Source organism: Felis catus, chromosome F2 (genome assembly GCF_018350175.1).
Source record: "Felis catus isolate Fca126 chromosome F2, F.catus_Fca126_mat1.0, whole genome shotgun sequence".
Classification (NCBI taxonomy): domain Eukaryota; kingdom Metazoa; phylum Chordata; class Mammalia; order Carnivora; family Felidae; genus Felis; species Felis catus.
The window spans coordinates 43,864,274-43,886,246 of record NC_058385.1 but is presented as its reverse complement, the minus strand read 5'-3'; the positions used below and the strand labels follow the sequence as shown (position 1 = coordinate 43,886,246).

The window sequence follows — 21,973 nt, the reverse complement described above, 5'->3', positions numbered from 1 at the left end:
TAGTGAGCTTGGTTGGTGCTTGGTCAAACTCTGCTTCGTAGCAAGTTTGATTTGTTACTTTGGACCATTTTTCTATGGTTCTTTATTCTTTTGCTCTCACGTTGGAGGAGCCAAAGCAGTTGCTTTTGGCACCTGAATTTGTAACCTTTCCCGAATTTCTCCTTCACAGCCTCTTGTCAGAGACCCAAATCCCAAAGGCACATGCTAACGCAGCCCAGATGCCAGGAAGATCCATCCCCAGCTGGTCCATATGACCCTAATGAGCAAGCAGCCATATGTACAGTTAATTAAAACTCAAGTCAAAATAATAAAATGAGGTTTCAGGGTACACTCAGCAATGGCAAGGTTTCCTTTTGTAAAATCTGGAAACCACTTGTACAGCCACCAGGAAAAAGGAGCAAGCCACTCTCGTGAATTCCCTTTGCTTCAAAATCTCAGTGAATAGCTATAACCTATATGTATGTCACACACTGAGACGTCCATCGGAAGACATTACAAGACAGATACAGAAAAAAGAAAGCAGTCTGTGCTTATGGTCTAGTGGGGCATTGACACATTAAATTCTCTCCTTCAGTGGCTGAAGTTCATGATTTTTCTCTTCTGTTTCCCTTGACCCTCTGCAGGTAGAATCTGTCTCTTACTTTTGTGGTTCTGTGTTTCCGTTGTGCTCTGTGACTGCCTGTGCATGCTGATGGTTGACTTGTTGCCTCCCCTGCTCACCTGTGAGGTCCAGCGGTTGTGCTGGAGCCTGCTAGTCTCAACTGGGGAGAGCATACTGTTACAGAGTCAGTAGTGTTGAGGGCCACTTGTTCACCGTGGGTAGCTGGATATTGACTATAGAGAATATTTGTATATATCATGGAACTTGCCAAATCAGGGCCATGGATTTTTGGAGTGTGGATTTACCAGCACATGAAGTCCTTAAAGTTAGGATTGTGGCTTTATTTTTGGATCTCCAGAGCCTGGCCTCTCCTGGGTACTCAACACATATTTGGTGAATGAACGAAGGGACACAAGTAGAATAAAACCAACCAACCGGTCTTGTATAAAATGAAGCAAGCAATGGCAACAATGCAGTGATTTGAGAGGCTGGTTGAAGGGTCCTCACCTCCCCACCAATAGGTATTCCCTTGCTGTTTTGCTGCAGCGCATGATCCACATATTGGTATTATTTTCAAAGTAAAGGCCACATTTTCATTGGCTTTAGGGAGAAGTTCGCCGGGTGGAGCAAGAGAAGGGGAAGCAGATAGCAAGCAAGACGGTAGGAGCAAGCATATCAGCCACAAAACACAATGAAATGAGAGCTAGTTTATCCAGTTGTGATTCCACTACGGTCCATCACCGCCAGAGCTGAGTAGGACTCTGAAATGGTGAGATTTATTCCTAATCCCTTCTAACTTTCTCTGTAAGCCACAGCCTTCGTATCACCCCTTGTTTGCCCAAGAAACATCTCCATTCCTTTTCTTTCTCTTTTAGTGTATTTATTTATTTTTGAGAGAGAGAAAGGGGGGGGGGAGGGACAGAGAGAAAGGGAGAGAGAATCCCAAAGAGGCTCCATGCTGTCGGTGCAGAGCCTGACATGGGGCTCGAACTCTCAAACTGTGAGATCATGACCTGAGCAGAAATCAGGAGTTGGATGATGAACTGGCTGAGTCACCCAGGTGCCCCTTTATTCCTTTTAAAGAAAAGAATCCCTTGTACTCTAGACCTGTTTCTCTCCCCTTACTTTTCTGTTACAACTTCCTTGTCTTTAGTCCCTTCTCTATGAGACCAGATATTCCTGGTTATGATTTGAGGTGTTCTAAGCAAGTTGCTATTGTAATTCAACAGAGGACTCATGGAAACAGTACAGATTGGATCGAAAGCAGCAAAAAACCCGATGATGGTGTTTCAGGTACTGTGAGAGCTGTTTGGAGGGAAATTTTAGTGTGGGGGACAGAGAATATTCTAGGTGGTATGCTTTAAATCACTCCATGTAAGTAATTGCCTCTACTGCCTTAGTGTAAGCTAGAGTCTGACGGATTTTCAACAAAAGAGAGCAGAGGCCTGTTGAGGTAGGAGTTGGCAGGGGTAAGTTTTGATAAAGGGAGGGAAGAGGCACAGGTCTAGGATCAGGGAGATGTTTCCTACCGTGCATCCTGGGCATTTGGAAGGGGTCAGGAATATGGAGTGTGGGCGTATGCTGGAGGCTGGAGTGTGATGCGGAAGCTTCTAGAAGGTATTGGTGGTAGGATGGCAGAAGAAGTCTCAGAGGCAAACATGGCCTGGAGCCAGCCTTGACTGCCATCTGTGTTTGGTGTTTTTCTACTCAAAGTTTACTAGCTTTGTAACTGCTGAACACTCGTAGTGAGGCAAACTTCTCAGATGAGATTTGAGGTTCTGTGCTGATGGCCTGTGTTTATTGGATTCACTTTTCTTGGAGAATGACCCCTCCTGTTCCCTGCTCCTCCAAGGCTTCATGGAAAACTCAGTTCCACACTGCAAGGGAAGCTCAAAAAAGCCTTGCTTACAGCCTATTAGAGGATTCTGGGAAATAATGTTGTTTATTTCAAAATGCAAGGGGCAACATCTTTTTCTGAAAAATTTTTTCATTTACTTAAGTGTGTGTCTTTATTCTTTAGACAAGCTGTGAGGAGCTGGCAGGTGGGGATAATCCAAATCCTCAAAAATGTTTTGCAGTATGTCTAAGGTTTAAATAAAGATTTCATCAAGACTTCAGAAAATTGTATCTGCCCCCTTGATGACAACTCTCTGTCTGGGGAAGAGCATGAGCTAAAGTACAGTTGGAGAAAGTGACTTTACATTTCCCCCCACTGGCACTGGGACTAGAAAGTAGTGTCTTTTGAAGCAGTATGACTAGGGGGTTGGTGCCAATGCGTGAGCGTCTTGCACCAAGGTTCTTGTGCCAGTGCGCTGGTTGTAACACATTGTCCAACGCTCACACGGAAGCTGCTTTCTCCTTAAAGGTGTCAGATGACAATAATAATAAAAGTAAGTGCACATAACCGCATTGAGTACTCACTGTGTGTTGGGTCCTGTGAACTAAGTGCTTCCCAGGATTATCCCACTTAGTCTTGTAAGAACCCTCTGAGGCAGCCGCTGTTAATTATCCCCAGTTTATAGGTGAGGAAGCTGAGAGAGCAGTTAAACAACTTGCCAGTGGTCAGCAGCAGAGATGGGATTATGTATCCAGGCCTTAGCTGTGCTGCTAACCACTACACTACCTCGTCTCCTGGCAGTAGAAGGCAGGGCACAAACTGCAACAGCAGCATTTAACAAGCACCTACTATATGCCAGGAACTGCACTAAGTCTCTTCCATGCCTTATTCACTTTTTTTCTCAACCACACTATGAGGTGGGTACTTTCTCTTTACGTTTTACAGGAAAGGAAACCGAGGCATAGGTCACAGTTAGGGTAATGGAGCCGGGATAGTGGTGGTGATGAAGCATCAGCTGGGCTTGAGCTACTACGGGTGGCCGTCAGAGTGACTGAAAACACTAGCAAGGGGCATAGACCCGTTTTCATAAAGGCTAATCTAGGGTCTCACATAACTGGTTCTGAGCATGTTGACAGCACGCAAAAATGTGCGATTTCTCCCACTCACTGAGGCTGTGATCTGCCTCCCACCACAGCCACTTTCCACGCCACACCTGTCTCGCTCACTGCCTGAAGCCAGAGCCCTCTGGTGCTATGAGTGGAAAGGCTTTGGGTGCTGCCTGTGGGTAAAGGGGTGTGGACAGACGGTGTCTTCGGTTTGCCCGATTGTTGTAATAAGTAAACAAGAAATAGAAGGAGGGAATCTCAGGTTCTTCTACATCCCTCGGTTCCAGTTACCAATATCAGTCTCCATCTTTTTCAGGCAAGGAAAGTGGATAAGCAACTGAGGGAATGTAAAAGTTGCTAAAGGCAGCATTTCGAGACAACGGAGATGCTCACACCTTGGACCTGTGTGTCTAGGTTCAGGGACAGAAGTTTATCGAATGTGTCTTTAGCTCAGCAACATAGAACAAGGGCTGATTTCTACCGTTTACCCCTCACTGGACTTCACTTGAACTTACAGCGCTCCCCAGTGATGCTACAGATATTAAACTGATGGTTCCTGCTTCCTTCCTCTGATTTCTTTTATCTCCACACAATACTTAGTTTTTATGGGGATTGGCCATCTTAGTGGCTTATGAAATGAGAGATGGCTTTGGCCAGAAGGTATAAACAAGGCTTACTGTTTGAAGCTTCGCTATTTGTATTTGAGTTATTTTCCTGGTCACAGACACAGACTTGCAGTGATTCGTCATTCATTCATTGCCCTGAGCCCCCAGCCCCTCGAAGGAATGTAATCCAAATTTCCTCAAGCTGCTGACTTTCCACAGATAGGGGGACTCAAGTGCCCCTGCTCAGGCCACTAGCTGTGTAATGAATGACTTCCGTTTTTGCTCAGACTTCCACCAAGCTATTGCTAGGAGCCTCTGGGGCTGCCATATGAGATCATGAGCGCTGTTTCCACTTTGGACTGTCTTGTCAGCACCTGGGATTTGAGGGCAGACCTCATTGCTTCCATTATACAGCGTCCGATGCACCCCAGATCGTAAACCCTGTGGCGCCTGTGGCCCCTGGCCCATCTGCATTTCTTTCTGCACCTAAACCTAAACCACCCACGATCTACACAGAGGTGAAGCTATGCGTGATGTGATGGCACAGGCCCTTCTCCCCCGCAGGGGTCTCTGAGCCTCCCGGGGTCCCTCCTGCATACGGCATCTTGACTCTTATCTGTAGCCTTCTCCCGATGCCTCAGATATGAGCCCACAGGGTTGGCTGTGGTCAGTATCAGACGTGGACTCTCCAGCAGTCTATACGACATGCCCAGACCACCGTGAATCCCGTGAGTGGGTGCAAATTAGTGCGAAATTTGGACCCCAGCCTCTCATGTAATTTTCAGATGATTTTCAGACAGATCCAGCTCAAGGCTTAAAGTGAAGTGATGTTTACATTCAGTGGAATGCACTGCTTTTGGCTCTCTATCCTGGCTACCAGAAGGGCTGTCCCTGACCCAAAGCGTCTGTGCCTCTGGGAGCTTGTTAGAAATGCCCAGTCTCAGGCTCCAGCCCAGACCTACTAAATGCAAACTTGCCTTTTAACCAGATCCCCAGGTGATTTACATGCACACTGAAGTCTGAGAAGCACTGCTGTATATCATAACTGACAGATCAGACCGTACTTAGGAAATGGTGCTAAAGTGATTTTCCAGATCTGGGGAGCCCCTCAGCATAGAACATTGCAAGTAAATCCAGTGATTGCTTGCTATTAAATACCTATAGAGCATTTTTTCTGTCTTTACGTACTCTTTCATTTGAATTCAGATTTTATTTTGGGATTTTTGATATTCATGTTAGTCAATAATGGAGGTTGATATTGTGTATTAACTTGAATTCTCCCTCCCTTCCATTCTTCTTGGGTTAAGAACTCTGATAATAGAAGGGAACTATAGACCTGACATTCAAGGAAAATCCAGAAAATGAATTCTTTTTTATCTTCAGGCAGAGCAGCTCCAATGAATAGAGAAGTGTAATAAAGCCTTTTTATATGCCTGTCATAGAAAGACAAACCTTTTCCAAAGGAAATGGATTTGAGTATTTGCGAGGTATGATAAACAGCCTGACAAAAACGAGCCTGAATTTCCCTTTTAAATGTTCAGCAGGGGGAGGTTTTAACTTCTCCTGTCAGGTAAAAAAAGAATTCATTATGAAAGCCATTCTAGCTGAAACTCAAAAATGAAAACGAGGCCCGATCAGAGTGGAAAGCAATGATTTAGAAATGTGTTAAAGGGAGTAGTTTAATGAATAAAGTGTCAACTTTCCATAGGAGCAAAAATAAATCACGCAAAGGCTTAACCAGTTTTGTCGCTGTGAATTAGCTGGGCGTAGTTGGGACCAGCACACCCTGTAAGGAAACATTAAAATCTAATTCTCGCTGAGATTTGTGTACGTGCATTGTTGATAATGATGTTAATAATGGCATTGTATGCATTTTACGACTTCTCTTTCCAGCAATTGCCAAAAGCCGGGGGAAAATGAGGCGCAGTTGAACGAAAATGGCCCCAATTCTCAGTTTTTCCATTCAGCGGAAAGCCTTGAGGCCTTGAATCCACCCGTCCAGGAATGACCTGATGTCCCGCTGCAGAATAGTCTAGACGCTCGGTGTTGCTGTCCTTGGTCTTGGTTCCTAGGTATCTTCCTTTCCTAGGGCTGCCCTATCAGAGTACCGCAGACCAGGTGCCTTTAGCAGAACTTCATCGTCTCACGGTTCCGGAAGCCGGAAGTCCGCGTCAAAGTGTGGGCAGGGTGGTTTCCTGTGGGGGTCTGGGTGGGAGAACAGGTGCCAGCTTCTGGTGGTTTGCTGCCAATCCTTGGCTTTAGATGGACCTCCTTTATCTCTGTTTTCATCTTCACGTGATGTTCTCCCTGTGTACAGGTCTGTATCCAAATTCCCACTCCCCCCACTTTTTAAAGTTTATTTATTTACTTGAGAGAGAGAAAGAGAGGGGGAGAGAGAGAGAGCATGAGCTTGGAAGGGACAGAGAGAGGGGGAGAGAGAATCCCAAGCAGGCTCAGTGCAGCTCCATTCCACAAATGGTGAGGTCATGACCTGAGCCAAAATCAAGAGTCAGACGCTTAACCGACTGAGCCACCCAGGTGCCCCCTAAATTCCCCCTTTGTTAGTCATACTAAATTAGGGCCAATGATCTTCTCTTAACGAATTACATTTTCAGAGATTCTGTTTCTAAATAAGGTCACATTCTGAGTTACTGGGGATTAAAACTCCAGTGTATCTTTTTCTGAGACACACAATTCATGCAACTCACCAGGTGGGACTGCTTTGTAACAAGGTTGTTTGATTTGTTAATAACTAAACTCGCAAGTTTGTAGCACAATCCCTGGGCGAGTGATCAGAGTGCAGCAAATCACCATGGAATAAATAAAGTAATTCCTAACCTAGGCATACATACTTATGAAGCACCGTTAGGTATCTTTGAGGCATGGGTTGTGTAATACTTATTTTATTAGTAAGGAAATGGATGCAATAAGAGGTTAACAGAGTATGCTTCTCACATTCTATAGTTATCTGGTTTATTTTCTTAGTATTTGTCGAACGAAAAATGAGGGCAAGGATCTTGGGTAGTTGCTTAATACAATGTTGACCAACTGAGCTTGGTACTTGTGAGATGGTCAGATTCACGTAATTAGTGCTGGCTCTTAAGTACAGTGTGAAGCAACAGCACAGAGTGAAAGTACAAATTTGTGAGAACGAGAAGACTGGAGCTTTAATGGAGAACTCATCGGATCTAAGGTATCATGAGAAATCGTTCAACTTAATGCTCACACACATTGGTGGGTCTCCTCAGCAGACAGCGAGGGAAGGCAATCATCATATGCAAGTACTCCTTGCATGCCAAGGACAGAGGAGCAAATGTGCACGTGTAAAGCAATGCTTACATTTCCTTCCTCCTTCTCCTTTTCCTCTTTGATGTGTTGAGTCCCCACTGGTACTCACTGACATGCTGTTGCTTGAGATTTGCTCTTTACTAAGTAAGGAAAACCAAATGATTGCATTTTAGCTCGTTTTCTTTTTTTCCTGCTGTTCATCGAATGGCAACCTTACAATAACAGGTAAGGGAAGCAGGAACAGAAAGGAAGGGGAAAAAGCAGAGCCCTGCATAATTTGTGCATGGAGGTTCTTTTACAAAATCGTTTAGAAATGACTAGAGATTTATATAAAGTTTTCTCTTGTAAGACGGTAATTTTCTTGGGGTAAATTCATTTTTCCATCTTCACCATTGGATGGAAGTATTGCAGAGTGGGAAGGGGCCTTACAATTTGTCAAGTTCAATTCTCATTTTATAGGAGGACATTGAAGCCCAGAGATGATAAGGTACTTGTCCAGGGTCACAGAAATTAGTTTTTACCAGAGCCTGTACTGGCTACTATGCTTTCTTCGTGCCCAAGTCTATTTTTTTTTTTTTTTTTTTTAGTATACTATATATTCCCTCTCAGAACTGAGAGGGTTTTTTTTCCTCCCCTCCCTCCCACCTCTTTCCTTTTCTTCTTTCTTTTCCCTTCCTTTGCTTTTAGATGCTGCTGACAGCTGTGTTCCCTGTGGGAGAAATTGCTTACCTGGATGCCTCACTCTGCACACTGGAGTCTCCACTGTGTGAGTCTGGTGGGCACATCCTGGTGAGGTATCAGTTGCTAGGAGTCCCTGGAGGGGCATTTTGCTGTACCAGACTAGGTAAGGGTCATGCACGGGATAGGTAGGCAATGACTGTGGGGTCAGATCACATGTAGATTTCTCTAGGGGTAACCTACACTCTATCCTATGAAACAGTCATGAATACCACCCAGTGGCATTGTGAGATTCATTTCCACTCCCTCCTGGGGAAACCCTTAGCAAGTGTGAGCAGGAACCGCCCTGTCTTTCCTTACACATTCTGCCCTTTCTCAGCTGGCCTGTGCTGTTCTGGTCTTAAACCACTCCATGGGACTGCTTGATCGCTTCTATTTGGCCCTTGTTAGGGAACTCTGTTCCCTTCTGCCCTTGCTCCAAGTTCATTTGCAGCCTGGGTCTACCTTAATGGTATTTAAAGGAGGCAGATGTCCCTCAGAATGCTCAGCAAAAACATCGTCTTCCTGTTGACCACGCCTGCAGAGAGTCTCTCTTTCCCAGGCTCTGGGACCTGTCCTCATCTCTGTTCTGAGCAGCTGGGCTCTGCTCCACTGCCTCTGAGTCCTACTACTGTGTTTTCTGCTACACTGTGACATGGGGAAAGGGCTTTCCCCTTGGCTTGATTTGGTAAAAGGAATAACTTCTGCACTGGAGCCAAGCGGAAGATGAATTTTCCTTGGCTTTAACCACAGAGACCATTATCTTTCTCAGCTGTGGGGCTCCACCAAGCTTTTTTCTTGGCTGCTAAATTTCTCCATTTTACTTTTCACATTTTCGTATCTTCACTCTCAGTGTGGGCTAGGCAGGTGGACTAGAGGCACCTACTATCCCCCCGAAACAATGCTGGTGGCTTGGTGGGGAGAGGAAATGGTCATAAATAGCCCTACACTATGATCTGGAGGGGAGAATGCCCCCAGCGTTTGTGTCTTCTGAATATTGCCTTCAGAAATGGTGACTTGAGCAGTGAGGTTCTGCTTTTGGAAAACCCCAAAAGCAAAGCCAAAACCCCAAACAGAACTCTGGTCCCAAGAGGGAGGCAGTGAGTCCAGGATGGAGAAGAAGATGACAGGGGGTGGAGCTTGTATTCCCAGGTGAGCAGTGGCACCAAATGTAGCTGGAGGGCTGCATACATCGACCTTTGAACTGTCATGGTTCTACTGTTGTCTCTTTCCTTCGAACCCTCAGCTCGTTTGTCTTTTTCTCCTACTTCTACGCGACTCCTCTTCTATCCCCACCACCCTACTGAGACAGTCAAGCCAGCCACCAACAATGTGTCCCCTCCCCTCCCGGATGTGGGAATGTTGCAGGGAGGAGGCAAGCTGGGCAGGCCTTGCATTTCCCAGCCCTCCTTGCCTACACATGTGGCTGTGCAGCAAGTTTGCAGGGATGGAACATGGGCAGAGGAATGTCTGTCACGTCAGGCTGCACTTTGGAGAGAGAGTGTGCCTTCACCACCACCTCGTTCCCCTTCCACCAGCTCACCATGGAGGATTCCGGAGCCCTGAAAACACGGTGAAGTGTTTTCAACCTTGTCGTTCATTGGAACCATCTGGAAAGCTTTAAAAACTCTCGCTGCCCAACCCCCTACCCCAGAGATGCTAATTAAATTGGTCTGGGGTGTGGCGGGAGCAGCAGGAGTTTTAAAAGGTGTTCTAGAGGCTAACCAAGGCAGAGAACTGGTGCTCTGGAGGGGTGTGGAGCCCCAAGAAGGAAATTGTCATGGAGAAGAAAGCTACCCACTCGCCAGGAACACCCACGTTGGAATGTTACTTAAAAGAGAAAGAAACCTTTATTCTGTTAAGTCCTTGGGAATTTGAGGTTTATTTCTTAGATCAGCTCAGTTGTCCCAATTAATGCATCTTTTTTAACGAACACAGAGAATGCCTCCTCAGCATGCCAAGATTTTCTCCCGACATCTTTCGGTTGCTGGGTTCTATTGGATTCAACTGTCCCATAAGTGGGCGACAGGGGTGCTGGTGGGGTGCAGAGCCACCCCACTGCTCCGGCATTTGAGGTGCTACTCCTGCAACTGTGAGAACTTTCAATCAGGTACAGTGTCCCTGTCAGAGATAAGCCCACACAGAGATAATCATTGTTTTATTTGAAAGATGGTGATTTCCTCAGGTTTGCATTTATCCTGTGATTCTATTAGTCTGTGTGATTCTGCTTACTGATATTCCGTGCTCAGGATGTTGTCTTCTACTCTGTGGTTGGTGATAGGATACCATATTTAATTTTTCCAAGTTTTCTGATACCACTCAGTGAGAAAAATAATGGTTAGTGTTCAATTGCGGAAGGTTTCTCAAGTAATTGTCTCAAAACCGCAGGGCATGTATTTGATTTCTTTGATTGATCTGTTTTGTGTATATATTTTTCCAACATCTTGAATAATTTAGGAGCAATCTTGGTTTGTGGCTAATTTGGTGTCCAGCAATTATGCATCCTTCTGAAGCTGCCATTCGCTCAAGTGTCTGAAAGCAGGAGAGAAGAGCCTTATAACAAGACTCATTGTTACGTGAACTTGGGCATAGCATGTGGCCACTCAGGTTCCTGGAAACCTGGTGCTTATCTTCAGGTCAAGGTGTGTTCTAAAAGGTGGGTGTTGGTCCTGTCTCCTCACATCAGCGTTGATGGGTGGATAAGCTTTCTGTTTGCTTTAAGCTTTTTCCCTTGCATTAGTTGAAAGCAACAGTGAAAGGGAAAATAATGCCTGCTGGAGGTCCTGAACCGACCTGGCAAACGTAACCCTAGGGAGGAAGTAGGGCTACTTCTAGAGCGAAAGTGGGCTGTGGTGGGGGAGTAAGCGTAGTAATACGGATGCTCTAGAATTGTTCTGGGACATGTAGAGAGCTTTCCAGCTGGGTGGTAATGCACCCTCAAACAGACAAAGGGACTCATCTATACCAAAATGTGCACCTTGCTCTCTGATGCACTTGTGGCTGAACAAGTTGGGCTGGTTATTGTAATGAGGGAGGCACACACTGTGGGGAACTGTGGGGAGACTCAGTCAAAGGAAGAACCTCTTGGAGGATTTGAGCTTGTGTCTGATGGTTTTTAGGAGGGTTTAAGAAACTGGGATTGGATACTTTTAGGAAGTGGGGGTCATCCTATGGTTGGGTATCTTAACTAGCTTCTCTAAAAGGTGGGATGAATGAATTGAAGCAGGAGTTGTAACTGGTAAAGAGTTACACTATTTTGCAGGATAGGGGGATATTGGGTGATTTTTGTGCTTTGGACAGCGTTCATATTTTTTGTGTGTACTCAGACGTGATTATGGGCTGGTCTTGTTTTTGCTCTGATCCGTCACATGCATGGTGGCCTTGTCTGATTATTGGTGTTCTGTGAAATTGTTTATGTTCAATAAGGCCTTGCTCTGGGTGCCAGTGCCAGTCGCTAGCAGCAGCAAGGCCTGGCTGATTGAACCAGGCCGGTTCCTAGAGCTCAAGCTGGTATACTCTCATATAGCCATATTGGTTATTAAAAGATTGAAATAGTTCTCAATTGCTAATGAAATAGTCATTAACCATTGCTGTGAGTCTTCTTCTTTTTTTTTTAAAGCTTATTTATTTTTGAGAGAGAGAGGATGCATGAGCTCTAGCTGGGGAGGGGCAGAGAGAGATGGAGAGAGAGAATCCCAAGCAGGTTCCACGCTGTCATCGCAGAGCCCGACCTGGGGCTCTGTCTCACAAACTGTGAGATCGTGACCCGAGCTGAAACCAAGCGTCCAACACTTAACCAGCTGAGCCACCCACACGCCCCACCATGAGTCTTCTGAGAAGTATCTCAGGACAGTTCCCCGTTGTCTTCTTCCCCACAACCCACTGGTTAGTAGCAAAGTAGGGAACCCTCTGGATTGTGCCCCAGGTAGCAGGAAAGGGTGAAAAGACATTAAGAAAATGAAGCAGAAATGAGGTCCAAACAGTGACCTTAACAAAGGCTAAAAAAACTGGAAAAAGCTGAGATGGAGGGAGGAACAGAGGAAGGGAATAGAGAACAAGAGGAAAATTCAGGCCAAGGCGCCCACCCTCAGGGTCTTTTGTCATACTGCCGTTCAGTTATATTGAATATGTCTCCAAATGAGTTTGCCGTCGGCTGGAGCTTAGAAAACAATCGTTTCGTTACAAAGAAGTTTGGGTTGGAATTGGATCAGATTTGGCAGGGTTCAACCTGTAAAGAAAAGAAGGAAATGGAGTTCTCCGGCTTCACGGCCACTTGTGGCACAGCGTTAGGGAAGCTGGTTATAATTCGCAGCTTGGCGCCTTCGCTGACGCTCCTTTGAATCACAACTTGCACAGGGTCCTGTGCAGGTACGAAAAACCTCACTGTCTTTGAGTTAGAATGAAAACCAGCATGCGTTTCCCTGCCAAGTCTCCGCGAGAAGGCAGTGCGAACAGATGGTGGAGGAAGCTGCACAGAAAACCTTGATTAACACCCAGTGATGTGCGTGGGGCACCACTCGGGAAGGCCTTTCCTCTCCCACTTGTGAAGGACTTCTACAAACAGCCAGTGGGAACACAGGAGGGGGGTGGGGGCACCTGCGATCTCATTCTTCTGAAGTCCTACTTCTTTGAATTGGCAGCATAAGCACTGTTCCAGGGAACACACAGGGACTTTTGAAATAACCAATGAAAAGGAAGAGAAGGTAAGCGTGAAAAAGAGGAAACAGTGCCTTGGCAGATGGAGGCTGGGTCCTGGGAGCTGGGAGGGGCCTGGAAGTTCACTCCATCCTGAGTTATCTCCACAGCTCTGTGTGTCCTCGGACTCTGGGGCATCTCTGGCAGCCAGACTCTTTCTGGTCACTTCCAGTGCCTGGCTCTGTGAAGTAGAAGCAGGCAATTGTGAAACTCTATTGTGCCAGGCACTCTATTTCTGCCAGGGCTAAAGTAGGGAAGATACTCACAAGGATGACTTTTCTATTAGATCTCTCTTCAGAGATTTTTTTCCTTAGAGAAATGAGTGTCCCATTTCACAAACACATTCAGAAAAGCCCCTACCGTGTGTGTGTGTGTGTGTGTGTGTGTGTGTGTGTGTTGTGTTGTGTTCGGTCTTAGGGAAATAATTATTGGAGAAGTTGTTCTTTACAGGGGCTTCCTTTGTCTGGGCACTGGAATATGTAATTTGTCTACATTTCTTTATCTTACATTTTTGGCTGGGTGACTATTCCTGGAAAGTTGGATTTCCTTTCTGGTCATGGAGGGATAGGTCATTTTTACTGCAGAGAGTTCCCTTGAGTCTCAAATATTTTAGATCTACCTTCATTGTTGACAAGTGTTTATTGGATGAAGCTACATTTTATGCAGCATTCTCAAACCTAATCATGTCCTTTTTTTTCTAATCTCTTAAAGGGAACCCCATAATCTCAGGATGAGAACCCCAGTTCCTTGCTATGGTTGGCCCTGAGTATCTGGTCCTCTCTCACTTCTCCTGCCTCACGTCTCACCTACATCCCTTCCCATGAGAATCCTGGAAGTCTTTCTGGATAAGTTGTGCTCATTCTAGCTTTTCTGCCGATCCATGGGCTGGTCCATGAGAAAGCACTTGGGGAATGTGCCATCCAGCTGACCAGAAACCACAAGTCTCTATGATGTTGGACCCATTCTGGTTGCAAGGAAGAGACGTGCTCAGAATGTTCTGGGATTTATTTCAAGGACGCTCAGGGAATGGAGAAAAGCAGAAAACTGTCTTAATCCCTGCACTGCTGGACTCACAAAAACCGGGCATGATATTTGGGATGTAGATCGTGGTTCGGGATATAACATGGTTTATCTCATTGTTGCCTACCTTGGCTGGTGTTTCTTGTTACGGCCTTTCATCTATTTCTGCCTAAGCTTTCGCTGTCTGGTGTTGCTGACTCACTCTGCTCTCTACCTCGTAGGTTTGGTTTATTCATGGCTGCTCTGTATTGCTTTTTTCAAAGTGAGTTTTTCTGTTTCCTCTGCCTCTGTTTTCCTCTCTGTGTGTTTGGCATTTGGACTTGCTAAGAGAAGGACTGCAGGCAGTCAGCATCCTGGATGGGATGGCGCCACCGAGCTTTGGTTCTGGGCCCTGCCCTGGGGCATTGGTCAATGAAGAGGTAATCGCCTTTAGGACAGATGCTAAGCCTTGGTCCAATCAGCTGTAGCCAAGGTGGCAAGGTTACTTGGCAGAAAATATATCACCCTAGGATAAGAAGCATCAAACAGGGGTGGGTCAGCATGGTAAGTGAGAAAAATTTCTGAGAAGCATTTCTTCTCAGAAATGCTTATGCGGGCTGCTTGGTACTTGGAAATAATATAAGACAGCAAATAAGTGTTGTATTAGTGAAACATGCAATCAGTGTGCTAGACCCAGGCGAGAAGGGGCTGAGATCATTATGGTCTGGGGTGGGCACGCCTCTGCTTACAATCTTGAGAATAAACTTCTCAGGATGGCATAAGGTCTTTATGATATCAAGCTTCTGCTTACCTTTCCAGCTGCATTTCCAGCTCACAGGATCTCCCTGCGGTCACTGGATGATTGTACCATATTTATTCAGATGCCGCAAGGAAGAACTGCTATACTTCTTTAACCTTGAGATGAAGCATTGTCTTTGCCAAAACCTTGACATATCCCCAATACCTAATACCTTTCCCGTAGCCCTCTGGACCTGCCTCTTCTGGCGGTCAGAGCTCCCGATTGTGAATCCTGGCTGACATATCCACCTTGCTCACTGGACTGTGAGGAAAGGTGCTGACTGTGATTTATTCATTTCTGTATCCCAGCAACAAACCCAGGGCTTGGTACCTATTAATACTGTCAGGGCTCCTGTTTATTGAGTTATTACTCTGTTCCATGTACTGTTCCAAGTGTTTTATATGTATTAACTAATTTAATTCTCTCAATCATCTTCTAAATAGGAGCCATTAAGATCCTCATTCTATGTTTTGGGAAGCTGAAGCACAGACCAGTTGAGAAACTTGCCCAAGGTCACATAAGCTAATAATTGGTGGAGTCAGGATTCAAGTCAGGTAACTTGTTCCAGTCTGTGCTTTGTCCACTGAGCTATACTGCCTCTTGGCAATGAATCTTCTAGAGGAAGTAGTAGGTATCCAATTAGTGTTGAGGAAATAAAGGAATCAATGCAGGTATTTTAAGGGAGAGGAAAAGGCAGGGGCAGGCACTGTAGGAGAGGGAAATCAGCCATGCCAAAACATATCCACAGAACAGCCAAGTATCAGCCGTGGGGGACAAGGCTGGATATGTTGGTTGGACCAGATGGTGGACACAGTCAAATGACAATGGGTCGGGCTTTTGAGGAGGGGAGTGATGTGATTCAAAGCAAGTTTTAAGATTAATCTGGCTTCAGAGTACAGGATGATTTGAAATGGGAGGAGAATAGGCACAGAGGGTCCAAGTAGGAAGCCACTGAAATAGTCTTGGGAAGCTGTGTAATGAGAAGATCAGAGGACCTGGAGTCGGACAAATGTGGGGTTTGAGTCTTGAGTCTGTTGCTTGCTAGCTGCGTGACCTCTCCCAATCTTTGAGCCCCTAATCCTTCATATATATGACAGGCATTATTACTCACCTCACAGTTTGTTATAAGGATTCAATGCAAATGCATGTTTGCCAAGGGCTTAGCACAGAACCTGATCCTGTTCTTCTTTTGTTTTGGGTCAGGTGATTAGGGCTTGTGCCCCTGATATAGCACTGGCAAGGGAAAGAACAGGAAAATGAGACTCAGTAGAATTTGCTGATTGACAGGTGCTGGGAAGTCGGGGCAAGAAAGGGTCAGTGAATGGTCAGTGTGGGTAGTAATGTCAAGAAGCCTAGGTTCCGGGTCTCGTTTTGTCACTAACTACTTTGGACATATCACTCATCCACGTGGCTAGATCTCCGTTCCTTCCCTGGAATGTAAAAATGTTGGACAATTGCTCATTTTTCTTCCAGCTCTGAATGCTACAGCACTTTAGCCAGGAGGTTTGGATTCTGGACAACGGGGAGAATATAAACGATGGCCAAGCTTTGCCTTCCCCTTCAAAAAGATTTTCCCGCCCCCTCTAGTTTTATAATCCCACCCTTTCTTCTCCCTCTGAAATGGCAATATCTTTGTACTCTTTTGTTTTGGGCAAACAATCCCAAAATCTAGGCCACTGATGGAGGGTTTTACGACCAGAACAGAAGGTGCATCAGAGATGACTTTTTTGCTGGAGTCCGCTGGTTGCCCTATCTGACCTGAGCCTCCCCATTTCTCTGAGAGGCAGAAGCAGGTGGCTTCTCAAACAATTTAGTGTTTTTTCCACTCCCTGCAGGCACAGCCCGTGTTCTCCTTGGTCAGTCGTCACAGCTGGTTTGTGGTGATGCTCCTCAGATGTCTTCCTCCCTGGGCTCTCCAGCTGGGCGTCCTCAGAGAGAAAGACGGCAGAGCCCGTACCTGGCAAGATGCACGTGCAGTCCCCTGCTAATAAGTGTTTTTATATTGTGAATACTGCTTTGCCTGGATTCTATTGTGCTGTGGGTAAAAGGAAATGTCTGAGCAGTTGCTGAAGCCTCCAGTGGTTGGGTTTCCATGGCAGCTCTCAGAGGGTTGAATCCCTCCCCAGAAAAGAGTAGTTGAGTTTTCATTTACAAAGGACAAAAAGGTCTTTACTGTGATTTTGCTTTGGAAACTTCAGATAAATCTCCCTAGCCTTCCAGGTGCCACACGGAGCTGGGAGGAGGGTCGTTGACTTCTGTAACAGTACAACACCCTAGACACAGGATGGTGGTGATATGCAGCAACAAAAGAATGCTGGCTCTTAATCAAAAAGGGAAAAATTATCAAATTGACCTACTAGGCATTCATCAAGCACCTACTGATAATTTCACCTGCCAGAGATGGCAAATTTCCACTCTTTCAGGGTTCTGGGTTGAATGTCAAGACTGCTTGTCTACTTAATAGGAAAATGAACTGCGGCATTCTTTGAGCTGCTAAGCAAAGATATGGGTCCAATCAACCACCACGTTAAACATTTCAAGAATCACAGCTTCTATAAGGAAGTAGAGGTAATGATTATCCAACATGCTTTGTGAGAACAGCCCAACCCGTGGAAAGTTACCATAATGCAACTGAAAGAATGGGAAACAATTTTGCCCTAAAATCTTGGAAAATGTGATTCCACTTGACCCAGAAAGATGTCCAAAATTTCTTTCCGTTCACTAATTTTTTCTTCTGATGTGTCCAATATGCAGTCAAATACAACTATTGAGTTATTATATTTTTCATTCTTGTATTTCTTTTATTTTGGGAGTTCCTTTCTTTTTTCCAAATGTGCATATCACTTTGGATGGTGCCGTATTCCATGCACATATTTTCATGTTTGACATTTTTTAAAGACAAGTTTGGGTCCGATAATTCCATTACCTGAAATCTGTATGGGTCTGTTTCTATGGTGATTTTTTATGGTTCCTATTTATGTTGAGGTTGTCTTGTTTTCTTGTATGCCTGGTAATCCTTGACTGTTCGGTGGTCACTGGTCTTATATAATTATTCGTGAGTGTTCTCTGAGGCCTAGTAGATGTGCCTCCTCCTGAGATGAGCTATTAGTCAAAACACCTCAGAACAAGTTCAAGTTTTGAGAGCCACTTGGTCACAATCCAGACTCCATAGAATGAGATACACATTTGTAAGATGTCTGGCAAGGGCCAGACCACAAATACCCAAGAATAGATGCTTTTCCTCTTTTTTTCCTTTTTTTCTCTCCTTTTGTTTATCACCAAAACAGGCTTTTGTGGTATTTCCAGAGGTTCTGGGGAGAGGGGCAGGATGAGACCTGGTTGCTCTTCACATTGAGAGTATGGCCCTTTTAGGCCTTAGCTCCATGTGGGAAATGTCTCCTAAGACCTGCCCACCGCCCCCCCCCCCCACCCCTCAGTGGGCCTGAGCCCGACTGCTGTCTCTCTAGGTCTGCTGCCTGTGACCTGAGTATAGACACTCATCTACACATTTTACTGACAAATGCTCTCAAATCATAAGTGGTTTCGTTAGTCTCATTTTTGACTTAGCCTTCTGGTTGCAGGATTTCATGCAGAAATTAGCCAGGAAGTTCCTCATGTCTTTTCAGGTCTTGGGTGCTTTTAAGTTTTTATTTTTACAATTTTGTCCATCATTTTTCTTTGATTTTAGCTGGAAGGTTGATCTGAGTAAACCAGATTGCTTTTTCTAGATACTGGAAGATGGTCTTTCAAAATGCAAGTCTATGTGCGTTCTTCTTATGACTTATTATGGCCATTCTCAAAATACCTTACTTGTTAGAGGTTATTCACTTCTATTTGGGCCCTCAGCTGCACTTTGGGAAACTTTCAGGATAAAGTTCAAGCTGCTTAGCATGGAGTACAAAGCTGCTCCCTACCTCCCCAGACCTACTACCTTATACTCCCCTCTTCACACTCCCACATTGTGCTCCAACGAGATGAACATGCCAAGGTGTATCTGAATGCACTGTACCTTTTCACACCATTGCGCCTTTGCACGTGCACTTCCTGTGGAACGGCGTACCCTTTTCTCTCTGTCCCCGGGTCAGCTGCTTATCCGTCTTTCAAAAGCCAGCTCAGAGGTCTCCTCCTTTATGAAATATTCTTGGACTGTCCTCTCCCCACAGGTTATAATTGATCTTCCCTTTTATGGTATACATTGTACACGAGTTTATGAATCATTATCATACAATTTCAGGATTGTACCATATAATTTCCTTTTATACTAGATTTCAGGCTCCTGGAAGGCAGGGATTGTAATAAATTCATCTGTTTTACTCAGCCCCCAGTTCAGTGCCTGGCACATAGTTGATGCTCAAGCTATTTTTGTTAATTGGTTCAATGAATGCAGCACATAATCAGGTAACTCAAATTCCAGCCCAAGCGGGAAGAGTACCTACTGTGACTTCTGATACTAACTCCCCCCAGATCTCAACTTTATAGGTTAAAGGCCCAGTCCTCCATTTTGGATACCAGCTGCAAGTCTGGGGGTCCCTACGCCACACTCACTTCTGATCACTATCACACTATCTCCCTAGGTTTGAAAATTTACTAGAGCTACTTAGAGAACTCAAGAAATGCTACACTTATGACCATGGTTTTATTATGGCAAATTAGAACAAGTCAAAAGAAGAGACACTAGAACACAATCTGGGAGGGTTCCAAACACAAAGCTTCCATGCCCTCTCCCCGTGGAGTCAGAATGCATAGCCCTCCCAGAACATCAGTGTGTGAAATACATAGTAGAGCATTGTCCACCAGGGAAGCTCACCTGAGATTTGGTGTCTGGAGTTTTTGTCAGGGTTTCATCATGTAGGCATAATTGATCGAATCATTAGCCATATGATTGAAACCAATTTTCTGCTCCCCTCCTTTTCCAGAGGCCAGGCTGATATCACGTAGCTCAAAGCATCAAACTTCTAATCACACTGTCGGTCTTTCTGGCATGGCTAGTTCCAGTCCAGAGTCATCCTGTTAGCACAAGTATTCGGTGGAACGCCGAGTCACTTCGCTAACATAAACTGTTAAAGCTTACCATGAATAACAAAGACACTCCTATCACTTGGGAAGTTTTAAGGATTTAGAGGCTAACTTCCAGGCCATTCCAATTCTTTGTTGCACAAGAAATGCTTTCAGCTCTAATTTGGATGTGGTTGGTGCCTAGGAATTCCATCTGGTGAGCAAGGGCCATAGCAGGAAGTCCAAATGGGAACTTGATAGCTGCGACACAGGTGAATGGCATATAATAACTGACATTTTGCAATAACTGCCCTTAAATTATAGGTGAGAATCACCCAATGCATGACACATAGTGGGTATTTAATAAATGCTTGTTAAGTAGTGAAATGAAGTGAGTGTGAATTGGACCTTGATGTATGGGGAAGCCTGGACAGATGAAGAAGAGGTTAAGAGGGCATTCCAAGTACAACCCTGTCAAGGGCACAGAGCAGGGATGCATGTGTCAAGTTCAGGGGAGTGTTTGTAGGCTCATGTAGGGCTAGAGGGGGAAATAGGATGACTATGAGTAGAATTCATAGGTCCTTATGTGCCAGTATTGGCATATTGGTTCGGCCACTTTAACAGAAACCAAGGTAGAAGATTTAGTTCTAAATTATGTAACTGTGTGAGCTGGTGGTTGGCCCAGAGAAGTGATTGGCTCTACTCCCTGTTGTCTGCTGGGTTGAATCTAGTTCACCTCCCACCACATCTCCATTCTTGTGCATGGGAAGGAAGAAAGAAGAGGTAAAAGGGCAAGCAGTTTTCTTTGAAGGAGGTGATCCAGATGTTGTCCGCATTGTACTTCCTCATATCCTACCAGCCAGAGAGTAGCCATATGGGCAGTTGGGAAATAGATTCTTTAGCTGAGCAGTCTTTTACCCAGTTAAAATTTGGTGAAGGGTTAGGAGGGTGAGGGTTGTATAAGAAAAGTATGAAGGAGAAAATGAATATTGGGAAAAATAGCAGATTATGTCATACCAGCCTGAAGTGTTTAGACTTCATCTCCCAGGACATTGAGGCCTGGTGAGAGTTTGGGGAAGAAATGACCAAGCTCAGTTCTGAATGCCTTCTAGTGCCTCCTGAGTGGTTTCTGAGATTGATGATACACTCTTTCTTGATTTATGATAATAACGAGGTGGTCTGAAAGGAGCACTAGTCTTACCACAGGAGGAGGCAACTGTCCCAAAACTTCCACAAACATCTCCTCCACCGATGCTTAAAATTCTGCCTTTACTGTCATTCTTTTGGGAGGGAGATTCGTAGTCAACCTTGCTGAGCCTCTTCCTGCAGGGGCACTGTGGGCGGGAACACATATTCTCCACTCTTGATAGTTCCTTCTGTGTGGAGGGTCCTTCCTTACAGGAACACCCTGCTCCCTCCACTCTTCTGTCACTCTTCCCCGGAAGAGAAGGAGGGTCATACATGATTGATAAGCCTTTAAATAGGGATGGTGTCTCATTTGTTCTTGGTTATAAGGAAGGTCCTACAGGGCTGGTCTCCCACGAGGAGTCTGTCACTTTTCAGCTGCACCTGTCACTGGTGGATGACAGTGCCACCAGACCTAAGCCATACCCTCCAACAGAACTTTTCATGTTATTGAAGGTGATATTTCCATCATCTGCTGGATTCCTGTGCTTGCCTCTGAGCTATTTCTGAACTCCAGTGGGGGGCAGGATGCTGTTTATCAGCCCCTCGAAAGCCAACAGGTGTGCATGAGGCTGCTCCTAGTAGCTGAAGGAGTCCTGCTCCCCGCCCCCCTGCCACTGAGCAGCAGAGAGTCTGACACAACAGGAGAGAATGAGATTGGCTCATCAGCAAACGCTTCAGTAACACATCAGGTGCATAAACCAAGGCTCTCCCAAAAAACTGAAACCAATGCAAGTGAGCAGGAAGGAAGGAAGAAAGCAAGAGAAAATGAGGGCTCAGAAAGAGGGGAGTTGGATTAGTGAATCAGTTTATTGGGATCGCTGAGTGTATGGCACAGGCTCGACATTATTTTTCTTTAACGATTTTTCCTTGCCTGACAAAGCCCAATTTTATGTATTCCCTGTCCTGTGAGCACAGAGTTTTCCACAACATACCGGTCAATTTCATAAACTTTTTAAAAAGGGATAACCTCTGAGTGTAATTTTCCATTCTGCTTTCCAGTGCACTTGGCTCCCTTAGGAGGGGTGGCTGGCTATGGAGGTCTCCAGCTGCTGGGACTCCCTCATCTCTGATAGCCAGGGATGACTCACTTCCCTCTGCCTGCCTTGAGGAGCTGCTGAATCCACTCCCGGGTCAGGCTCCTGC

The 21,973-nt window shown here is 45.3% G+C and overlaps 1 long non-coding RNA gene across 4 annotated transcripts in view; it reads left to right on the top strand.

Moving 5' to 3' along the window:
• LOC102902431 overlaps positions 1–18,007 on the top strand; it is a 96,024-nt gene extending 78,017 nt beyond the window's left edge. For all 4 annotated transcript variants that reach the window (XR_002151961.3, XR_891331.4, XR_006592319.1 and 1 more), the window contains 5 exons: positions 1,208–1,370; positions 1,831–1,894; positions 3,861–10,810; positions 12,795–12,857; positions 13,561–18,007. This is a non-coding gene — a long non-coding RNA (uncharacterized LOC102902431). The remainder of the gene's footprint in view (positions 1–1,207; positions 1,371–1,830; positions 1,895–3,860; positions 10,811–12,794; positions 12,858–13,560) is intronic.
• The last annotated feature ends 3,966 nt before the right edge of the window (positions 18,008–21,973 follow it).